The sequence below is a fragment of the Ovis aries genome, chromosome 15 (assembly GCF_016772045.2).
Source record: "Ovis aries strain OAR_USU_Benz2616 breed Rambouillet chromosome 15, ARS-UI_Ramb_v3.0, whole genome shotgun sequence".
Taxonomy (NCBI): Eukaryota; Metazoa; Chordata; class Mammalia; order Artiodactyla; family Bovidae; genus Ovis; species Ovis aries.
The window spans coordinates 59,853,537-59,864,876 of NC_056068.1; positions in this window are offsets into that span (position 1 = coordinate 59,853,537).

The following is an 11,340-nucleotide window of genomic DNA, read 5'->3' on the forward strand; positions in this document are numbered from 1 at the left end:
CAGGGTCTTTTCAAATGAGTCAGCTCTTTGCATCAGGTGGCCAAAGTATTGGAGTTTCAGCTTCACAATTGGTCCTTCCAATGAATATTCAGGACTAATTTCCTTTAGGATGCACTGGTTGGATCTCCTTGCATTCCAGGGGACTCTCAAAAGTCTTCCCCAACACCACAGTTCAAAAGCATCAATTCTTCGGTGCTCAGCTTCCTTTATGGTCAAACTCTCATATCCATACGTGACTATTGGAAAACCATAGCTTTGACTAGACAGACGTTTGTCAGCAAAGCAATGCCTTTGCTTTTTAATATGCTCTCTAGGTTGGTCATAGCTTTTCTTCCAAAGAGCAAGCATCTTTTAATTTCATGGCTGCAGTCACCATCTGCAGTGATTTTGGAGCCCCCCAAAATAAAGTCTCTCTCTGATTCCATTGTTTTCCCATTTATTTGCCATGAAGTAATGGGACTGAATGCCATGAGCTTTTTGTTTTTTGAATGCTGTATTAAGCCAGCTTTTTCACTCTCTTCTTCACTTTCATCAAGAGGCTCTTCAGTTCCTCTTCACTTTCTGCCATAAGGGTGGTGTCATCTGCATATCTGAGGTTATTGATATTTCTCCCGGCAATCTTGATTCTGGCTTGTGCTTCTTCCAGCCCAGCTTTTGCATGATGAACAAGCAAACACTCATGGGAGCAATTGAGTAGGATTTATTAAATAGAAGGAAAGTACAAAGCTTTCAAAGGACATGAGTTTGGGTGAACTCTGGGAGTTGGTGATGGACAGGGAGGCCTGGCGTGCTGCAATTCATGGGGTCGCAAAGAGTCAGACACGACTTAGCGACTGAACTGAACTAAACAAAGCTCTCAACACAGACACTGAGAGGGGTAAAGAGTCCTCAAAAAGGCAGGTATTGTAGCAGTTCTATATCATTACCAGTATTCATCTGTACATTTTTCGTTGGCCCCTGTCCTTTAAAAAGAGTCACTTTTAACCAATCAGTTTAAAGGTCAAGATGCTTAACTAAATATCTGTATGGCTTCAGTTCAGACCCCATGAATTGCAGCACTCCAGGCCTCCCTGTCCATCACCAACTCTGGAAGTTCACTCAAACTTACATCCATTGAGTTGGTGATGCCATCCAGCCATCTCATCCTCTGTCGTCCCCTTCTCCTCCTGCCCTCAATCCCTCCCAGCATCAGGGTCTTTTCCAATGAGTCAACTCTCCGCATGAGGTAGCCAAAGTACTGGAGTTTCCGCTTCAGCATTAGTCCTTCCAATGAACACCCAGGACTGATCTCTTTCAAGTTAGACTGGTTGGATCTCCTTGCAGTCCAAGGGACTCTCAAGAGTCTTCTCCAACACCACAGTTCAAAAGCATCAATTCCTCAGCACTCAGCTTGCTTCGCAGTCCAAATCTCACATCCATACATGACCACTGGAAAAACCATAGCCTTGACAAGACAGACCTTTGTTGGCAAAGTAATATCTCTGCTTTTCAATATGCTATCTAGGTTGGTCATAACTTTTCTTCCAAGGAGTAAGCGTCTTTTAATTTCATGGCTGCAATCACTATCTGCAGTGATTTGGGAGTCCCCCAAAATAAAGTCTGACACTGTTTCCACTGTTTCCCCATCTATTTCCACTGAAGTGATGGGACCAGATGGCACGATCTTCGTTTTCTGAACGTTAAGCTTTGAGCCAACTTTTTCACTCTCCTCTTTCACTTTCATCAAGAGGCTTTTTGGTTCTTCTTCACTTTCTGCCATAAGGGTGGTGTCATCTGCATATCTGAGGTTATTAATATTTCTCCCGGCAATCTTGATTCCAACTTATGCTTCTTCCAACCCAGAGTTTCTCATGATGTACTCTGCATATAAGTTAAAGAAGCAAGGTGACAATATACAGCCTTGACATACTCCTTTTCCTGTTTGGAATCAGTCTGTTGTTCCATGTTCAGTTCTAACTGTTGCTTCCTGACCTGCATATAGGTTTCTCAAGAGGCAGGTCAGGTGGTCTGGTATTCCCATCTCTTTCAGAATTTTCCACAGTTCGTTGTGATTCACACAGTCAAAGGCTTTGGTATAGTCAATAAAGCAGAAATAGATGTTTTTCTGGAATTCTCTTGCTTTTTCCATGATCCAGCGGATGTTGGCAATTTGATCTCTGGTTCCTCTGCCTTTCCTAAAACCAGCTTGAACATCTGGAATTTCACAGTTCACATACTGCTGAAGCCTGCCTTGGAGAATTTTCAGCATTACTTTACTGAGATGAGTGCAATTGTGCAGTAGTTTGAGCATTCTTTGGCATTTGCCTTTCTTTGGGATTGGAATGAAAACTGACCTTTTCCAGTCCTGTGGCCACTGCTGAGTTTTCCATATTTCCTGGTGTGCTGAATGCAGCACTTTCACAGCATCATCTTTCAGGATTTGAAATAGCTCAACTGGAATTTCATTACCTCCACTAGCTTTGTTCATAGTGATGCTTTCTAAGGCCCACTTGACTTCACATTCCAGGATATCTGGCTCTAGGTGAATGATCACACCATCATGATAATCTGGGTCATGAAGCTCTTCTTTGTACAGTTCTTCTGTGTATTCTTGCCACCTCTTCTTAATATCTTCTGCTTCTGTTAGGTCCGTACCATTTCTGTCCTTATTGAGCCCATCTTTGCATGAAATGTTCCCTTGGTATCTCTAATTTTCTTGAAGAGGTCTCTAGTCTTTCGCATTCTGTTGTTTTCCTCTATTTCTTTGCATTGATTGCTGAGGAAGGCTTTCTTATCTCTCCTTGCTATTCTTTGGAACTCTGCATTCACATGCTTATATCTTTCCTTTTCTCCTCTGCTTTTCACTTCTCTTTTTTTTCACAGCTGTTTGTAAGGCCTCCTCAAACAGTCATTTTGCTTTTTTGCATTTCTTTTCCATGGGGATGGTTTTGATCCCTGTCTCCTGTACAATGTTACAAACCTCTGTCCATAGTTCATCAGGCACTCTGTCTATCAGATCTAGTCCCTTAAATCTATTTCTCACTTCCACTGTATAATCATAAGGGATTTGATTTAGGTCGTACCTGAATGGTCTAGTGGTTTCCCCACTTTCTTCAATTTAAGTGTGAATTTGGCAATAAGGAGTTCATGAACTGAGCCACAGTGCACTCCCGGTCTTGTTTTTGCTGACTGTATAGCGCTTCTCCATCTTTGGCTGCAAAGGATATAATCAATCTGATTTCGGTGTTGACCATCTGGTGATGTCCATGTGTAGAGCCTTCTCTTGTATTGTTGGAAGAGGGTGTTTGCTATGACCAGTGCGTTTTCTTAGCAAAACCTTATTAGCCTTTGCCCTGCTTCATTCCATACTCCAAGGCCAAATTTGCCTGTTACTCCAGGTGTTTCTGGGCTCCCCTCATAGCTCAGTTGGTAATCATCTGCCTGCAATGCAGAAGACCCAGGTTCGATTCCTGGGTCAGGAAGATGCCCTGGAGAAGGAAACGGCAGCCCACTCCAGTATTCTTGCCTGGAGAATCCCATGGACAAAGGAGCCTGGCAGGCTACAGTCCACAGGATCGCAAGAGTCAGACACAACTTAGTGACTAAACCACCACCACCAGGTGTTTCTTGACTTCCTACTTTTGCATTCCAGTCCCCTATAATGAAAAGGACATCTTTTGGGGGGTGTTAGTTCTAAATGGTCTTGTAGGTCTTCATAGAACTGTTCAACTTCAGCTTCTTCAGCGTTACTGGTTGGGACATAAGCTTGGATTACCGTGATATTGAGTGGTTTGCCTTGGAAATGAACAGAGATCATTCTGTCGTTTTTGAGGCTGCATCCAAGTACTGCATTTCAGACTCTTTTGTTGACCATGATGGCTACTCCATTTCTTCTAAGGGATTCCTGCCCACAGTAGTAGATATAATAGTCATCTGAGTTAAATTCACCCATTCCAGTCCATTTTAGTTCGCTGATTCCTAGAATGTCGACGTTCACTCTTGCCATCTCCTGTTTGACCACTTCCAATTTGCCTTGATTCATGGACCTGACATTCCAGGTTCCTATGCCATATTGCTCTTTACATCATTGGACCTTGCTTCTATCACCAGTCACATCCACAGCTGGGTATTGTTTTTGCTTTGGCTCCATCCCTTCATTCTTTCTGGAGTTATTTCTCCACTGATCTCCAGTAGCATATCGGGCACCTACAGACCCAGGGAGTTCCCCTTTCAGTATCCTATCATTTTGCCTTTTCATACTGTTCATGGGGTTCTCAAGGCAAGAATACTGAAGTGGTTTGCCATCCCCTTCTCCAGTGGACCACATTCCGTCAGACCTCTCCACTATGACCTGCCCGTCTTGGGTGGCCCCACATGGCATGGCTTAGTTTCATTGAGTTAGATAAGGCTGTGATCCATGTGATTAGATTGACTAGTTTTCTGTGATTATGGTTTCAGTGTGTCTGCCCTCTGATGCCCTCTCCCAACCCCTACTGTCTTACTTGGGTTTTTCTTACCTTGGACATGAGGTATCTCTTTACGGCTGCTCCAGCAAAGTGCAGCTGCTGCTCCTTACCTTGGACGAGGGCTATCTCCTCATGGCCGCCCCTCCTGACCAGCAAGAATACTGGATTGGGTTGCCATTCCCTACTCCAGGAGATCTTCCCGACCCAGGGATTGAACCTGGGTCTCCCACATTTTAGGCAGACACTTTACCATCTGAGCCACCAGGGAAGTTATATATATATATATATATATATATATATATATATATATATATACATACATACATACATATATACATATATACATATATATATATATATATTTCCCACAATCATATAAGGCAGATGATATTATCCCTATTTTACAGATGAGAAGTTGAAGCTTAAGTTACTATAGTGACTTCCATAGGTTATCCCACTAACAAGTGGCTGATCTAGGATTTAAACCAGGCATCTAATTCTAGAGTCATCTGAGAGTTGTCTTGAGCCCCAAGTGGTACCCTGAAACAACTTAGTGTCCCCCATCCCCACACCAGTGCTTGTGCTCAGTGGTGTCTGACTCTTTTCAACCCCATCGACTATAGCCCGCCATGTTCTTCTGTCCATGGGATTTTCCAGGCAAGAATACTGGAATAGATTGCCATTTCCTCCTTCAGGGGATCTCCTGATCCAGGGATTAAACCCAGGTCTTCTGCATTTCAAGTAGATTCTTTACCCACTGAGCCATCAGGGAAGCCCCAACTTAGTATTAAAAAAAAAAAGTACTTATGCAGCTTCCAGAATAACTAAAATGAAAAACCACAATAACAACTGATAATCCCAAGTGCTAGGAACATGTTTAGGAGTGTAATATGGAGTTGGAAGGAGTATAAATTGATGTAACCACTTCGGAAACTGAGAGAGTCATTTCCTAGGCAGGTTGATAAGAAGTCTAGGGGTCCCCAAGGAGAGAGGGGTCTGGAATTCTCAAGGAAGAAGAAAGGACAAACTTTTTTTTCCTCTACATTCCTTAGGAGCATTTAACAATAATGTATCCTGCCTGAGAACAGCCTCTGGATTAAACCTTCTGGCTAATCCTGTTATCTTAAAATGTAAATTATGGGAGTAGGTCTGGTCTTTACAAGGATTATATAACAATAATGCATCCTGCCTGAGGACAGTCTCTGTATTAAACCTTCTGGCTAATCCTGTTATCTTAAAATGTAAATTATAGGAGTAGGTCTGGTGAGGTCTTTACAACCTCCAGACATTCTTTGGATTCATTGGAGAGCATATAACTCCATTGCTAACACTAGCAAGGGGGTGCTCTTTATGCCCCCTTCTGATGCCTATGTCAGAAGCTTTCTCTACCTGCTTTATACTTTTTAATAAAACTTTATTACACAAAAGCTCTGAGCGATCAAGCCTTGTCTCTGGCCCCAGATTGAATTCCTCTCCTCCGGAGGCCAAGAATCCCAGTGTCTTTGCATGGTTCAGCAAAAAACTTTCAAAACTCTTGGGCAGTATCCACTCAGACTGAACATACACACTGCCTATGATCCCACAATTCCACTTTTCACTATATGGCCACTACACATGTTCACACAAAGTGCAGAATATATGCATACCAAAAGACGGAAAGTGCACAGCAGCATCATTTGTAAAAGCCACAGGTAAGATCAATCCAATGTACATCTACCATGAAATGGATAAAATAAAAGTTTCTCACCTTCATGTAACAGAAATATGATTCAACAATGACAAAGAACTACTGCTACACACAATAGGGATGGATATAATGTTGTATCATGGAAGACAGACACAAAAGCATACATTCAATACAATTCCAAAAACAGGCAAAAGTAGTCTGTGTTAAAAGAAGTTTTGGAATGCTTATTTCCTTTGGCAACATATGACAACAACTAGGGGTGGGGGCATAAAAAAATTTTCTGGGATAGTGAAATTTCTTGACCTGGGTAGTGGTTATTCAGATACAAAAATTCATCAAGCTATGTCTTGTGTACTCCTGTCTGACATGTCAAAATTCAATACGAAAGCTCACAAAAGGAGAAGAGGAGGAGGAGGAAAATAATTACTAAGAATCCATCCTTGTTCATATTCCATAATCTTTTTTGGGGTGCTAGGTCATCTCATCCCAAACTTGGGGCCCATTTCATATTAATGCTTCATGTTTTCCCTAATGTGTGGTTCTTTTTGCATACTACCTTCTAACCCTCCTCACATATACATACATATCTGTTACAAAACCCAACCAAATCTGCTTGCTTAACTTCTATCCTCTCTATGCTTTCTTAATTCCCTTAGTTCAGGGTTTCTCAATCTTGGCAACACTGCAATTTTGAGCCAGGTAGTTCTTTGCTGTGATGGGTTTTCTTGTGCACTGTAGGGTGTTTAACAGTTTCCATGTCCTCACCCCATTAGATTATCAATAGCACCCTCTAGTTGGAATAACCAAAAATGTCTCCAGACATTACCAAATGTCTTGAAGGCAAAGGAATCACCTCTCACTCCACAGAGCCATTGCATTAGTTAATCAATGTCCTTACTATTAATCACCTCTATTAGGGCAAGAGATCCCACCTGAACCTCCCACCCCAGATGGTGAAGTGAAGAAATGAACATATTAGTTATTCAGTTGTGCCTGATTCTTTGTGACCCCATGGACTGTAGCCCTCCTCTGTCCATGGAATTCTTTAGGCAAGAATACTGGAGTGGATAGCAATTCCCTTCTCTAGGGAATCTTCCCAACCCAGGGACTGAACCCAGGTCTCCACTGCAGGCAGATTCTTTACTGTCTGAATCACCAAGGAAGCCCCACCCAGGACAATATCTCTTCCCTATTCTTCACAGTCCTTACAGTTTTAGTTTTCTCCAGGATAAAATCTAGTTATCTCTAATGTGGCTTAAAAATGGTATTCTTTCCTCTACTTACCTCGCCAGCTTCCTACCCCCAGCTATACTGAATTCCTTGCAGTTGTCTGAAGGATGGATGAAAGTTAGAAAAAGTGTTAGTCAGAAGTGTTAAGTACACTAGCAGTTTAAAAGATAAAAGCAAAACTCCTAGAATGTTTTATATATAGAATATGAGTAAGCATGTACTTTGTGAAACATAGACAGAATTGTGTTAAATATACATAGTAAGTTAGTAAACTATAAGGCATACCAAAGTTAAAATAAATAAAAAATATGGAACAGAGCATCATTTACAGTCAAATAGGAATGGGAAAACAAAGATATGAATAATTATGCCATCTCTAGGATGACAGCTATGTCACCCCTAAATCAATCATCCACAGGCAACACCTAGTATCATCTCATACATGCGCTATCCAAGAAATGCAAACAAAACACATGTCTGCTCCTCAGACTAATTAGTAAGCTCTGGTTATGACCAAGCATCTTCCCCGATGGCGCAGATGGTAAAGCGTCTGCCTGCAATGCGGGAGACCCAGGTTCGATCCCTGTGTTGGGAAGATCTCCTGGAGAAGGAAATGGCAACCCACTCCAGTATTCTTGCCTGGAGAATCCCACGGATGGAGGAGCCTGGTAGGCTATATAGTCCATGGGGTCGCAAAGAGTCGGAAACGACTGAGCAACTTCACTCTCACTTTCATCCAACAGAGCACACACGGTGGAAGTGGGTTAACCACAGAGTTACCTGGATGTGATCCGCTATGAACTTGAAGCCTAGAGAATGCAAAGCACATGGCAAACCATATACACAGATAATCTAGCAGTTTAGTTTGTTCCCACTAGTTCTTTTCAGAATTGATAGCAATTAGCAAAATGAACCAATTTAGGTTCTATTTCTATTAATGAAAGTGTCATTAGAGCGGCAGTTTTTTACCATGGTGCACACTGCTATGAATTTTACATTCATGATCTTACGTCATTTTTAGTCACAGTATCCACTGCTACTGGGCTTCCCGGTCGCTCAGTAGTAAAGATCTGCCTGCCAATGCAGCAGACGTGGGCTTGATCCCTGGGTCAAGAAGACCCCTGCAGAAGGAAATAACAACCTACAGAAGTATTTTTGCCTGGGAAATCCCATGGACAGAGAGAGGAACCTGGCAAGCTACAGTCCATAGGGTCGCAAAGAGTCAGACATGACTAAGCAACTAAACAACAAACAGAGCAGGTGTGTGCCATTACCCCAAAGCACTTTCTACCTGCGGGCCTCCTTGCTGTAACCTTAACCCCAGTCTTCATAAGCATATCATCAGTGGCAAAGGCTGATGTGGCAAACACATGAACACTGTATAACTGATAATTCAGCTGACGCTGCCCTTCCACTTGCCTGCACCACAGTCTAAATGTGTCGGTTTACCCCAAATCTTTCCCCTTGCTTTTTGCTGGATATTTAATTCAGGATTTAATCTCCTTCCAGAATACTCCTGCTTTAGCACCTCTCATTTTATCCTGTTGATATCCTTTTGTTTCTATAGTTGTGGTGTTAGCTATTTATCCTTCTGTCTCATTAGTCTATGAACTCTTTGAGAACAGGAATAAAATTTCATCCTTTTTCTCTCATTATAACTTAGCAAGGTGCTAAGTTACTTAGCAAAGTAACTACTAAAAGAACTACTTACCTACAGACACAATTGAGGAAGTTACCCATTGTTCTTGCCTTTCTCCCATTCCTAGTTTCCAAAATTGGTGTAAATCAGGGAGTGGCAAAATCCTGCTTAGCTTCAAAGCAGTAAGGAGGTGTTCAGTTCAGTTCAGTTCAGTCGCTCAGTCGTGTCTGACTCTTTGCAACCCCACGAATTGTAGCACGCCAGGCCTCCCTGTCCATCACCAACTCCCGGACCTTACTCAAACTCATGTCCACCAAGTCGGTGATGCCATCTAACCATCTCGTCCTCTGTCGCCCCCTTCTCCTCCTGCCCCCAATCCCTCCCAGCATCAGGGTCTTTTCCAATGAGTCAACTCTTCACATGAGGTGGCCAAAGTATTGGAGTTTCAGATTCAGCATCAGTGCCTCCAATGAACACCCAGGCTTCAGCAATACGTGAACATGAATTTCCAGATGTTCAAGCTGGTTTTAGAAAAGGCAGAGGAACCAGATCAAATTGCCAACATCTGCTGGATCATCGAAAAAGCAAGAGAGTTCCAGAAAAACATCTATTTCTGCTTTATTGACTATGCCAAAGCCTTTGACTGTGTGGACCACAATAAACTGTGGAAAATTCTGAAAGAGATGGGAATGCCAGACCACCTGACCTGCCTTTGAGAAATCTGTATGCAGGTCAGAAAGCAACAGTTAGAACTGGACATGCAACAACACACTGGTTCCAAATAGGAAAAGGAGTACGTCAAGGCTGTATATTGTCACCCTGCTTCTTTAACTTCTATGCAGAGTACATCATGAGAAATGCTGGACTGGAAGAAGCACAAGCTGGAATCAAGATTGCCGGGAGAACTATCAATAACCTCAGATATGCAGATGACACCACCCTTATGGCAGAAAGTGAAGAGGAACTAAAAAGCCTCTTGATGAAAGTGAAAGAGGAGAGTGAAAAAGTTGGCTTAAAGCTCAACATTCAGAAAACTAAGGAGGTGTTAGGAAGAACAATAGATTCACTGCAGGAAACAACCGACAGTAGGTATTCCCTGGTGGCTGAGTAGTAAAAAAAATAAAATAAAGAAAAAAAAAATCTGCCTGTAATACAGGAAATGTGGCAAGAGCTTAGAGTTTCATCCCTGGATCCAGAAAATCTCCTGGAAAAGGAAATGGCAACCCACTCCAGTATTCTCGCTGAGATAATCCCATGGACAGAGGAGCCTGGTGGGCTAGAGTCCATGGGGTCACCAAAGAGTGGGACGAGACTTAGCAACTAGAACAACAATCAAGAACATTTTGGCTTTTGTGGCTCTTATTTCCCTGACCCAGTTTTTCACTTGGCTGTGTTAGGGTTCACAAGGGGCTCATAGCATATAGTTAAAATATGACCCATTGTGGTGACCTGACAAACAAGGAATAAAGTCATATTGGCCACATTGCCCTGGTGGGCATTCTGTTTTTCCTGTATGGCAATATCCTGTTTTTCCCTGCTGGTACCAGTTTCTCAAGACTACCTGATGACCCTGACAGTGAGACCCCTTCGACTACATGACCACAAGACCCCAGCTGTGGGCTAAAGATAAACTGAGGCCCCCTCCCTCTGGGGCACAATTTCCCATCAATAGGGTATAAGAAGCGTTGGCTTTAAAAAGAGGGCACTGGTTTTTCTCTAAGGCCAGTCTCTTTCTTCTTTCTTCCTATAATAAACCTTTCTCTGTGACTGCCTTGCCCTTTCTCTTTTTCTCTGTGCTTGCCTTATAGGCTGGTTAGTGGAGCAGAGCAGGGTGGGACGGGGGTCCACCTACCCCTACCTGAAAATATGTGAAGGCTTAGCCCCTTCAGCTAAGAGATGGAGGGCTCTCAAAAATTACAGGTGAATAAATCTGCTTTAAAAATTCACTTCAGTTCAGTCACTCAACTCTCTGCGACCACATGGACTGCAGCACACCAGGCTTCCCTGTCCATCACCAACACTCGGAACTTACTTAAACTCATGTCTATCGAGTTGGTGATGCCATCCAACCATCTCATCTTCTGTCCTCTCCTTCTCCTCCTGCCTTCAATCTTTTCCAGCATCATTGTCTTTTCCAATGAGTCAGTTCTTCCCATCAGCTGGCCAAAGTATTGGAGTTTCAGCTTCAGCATCAGTCCTCAGTGATCAATGCCAAGAAATAGAGGAAAACAATAGAATGGGAAAGACTAGAGATCTCTTCAAGAAAATTAGAGATACCAAGGGAACATTTCATGCAAAGATGGGCTCAATAAAGGACAGAAATGGTATGAACCTAACAG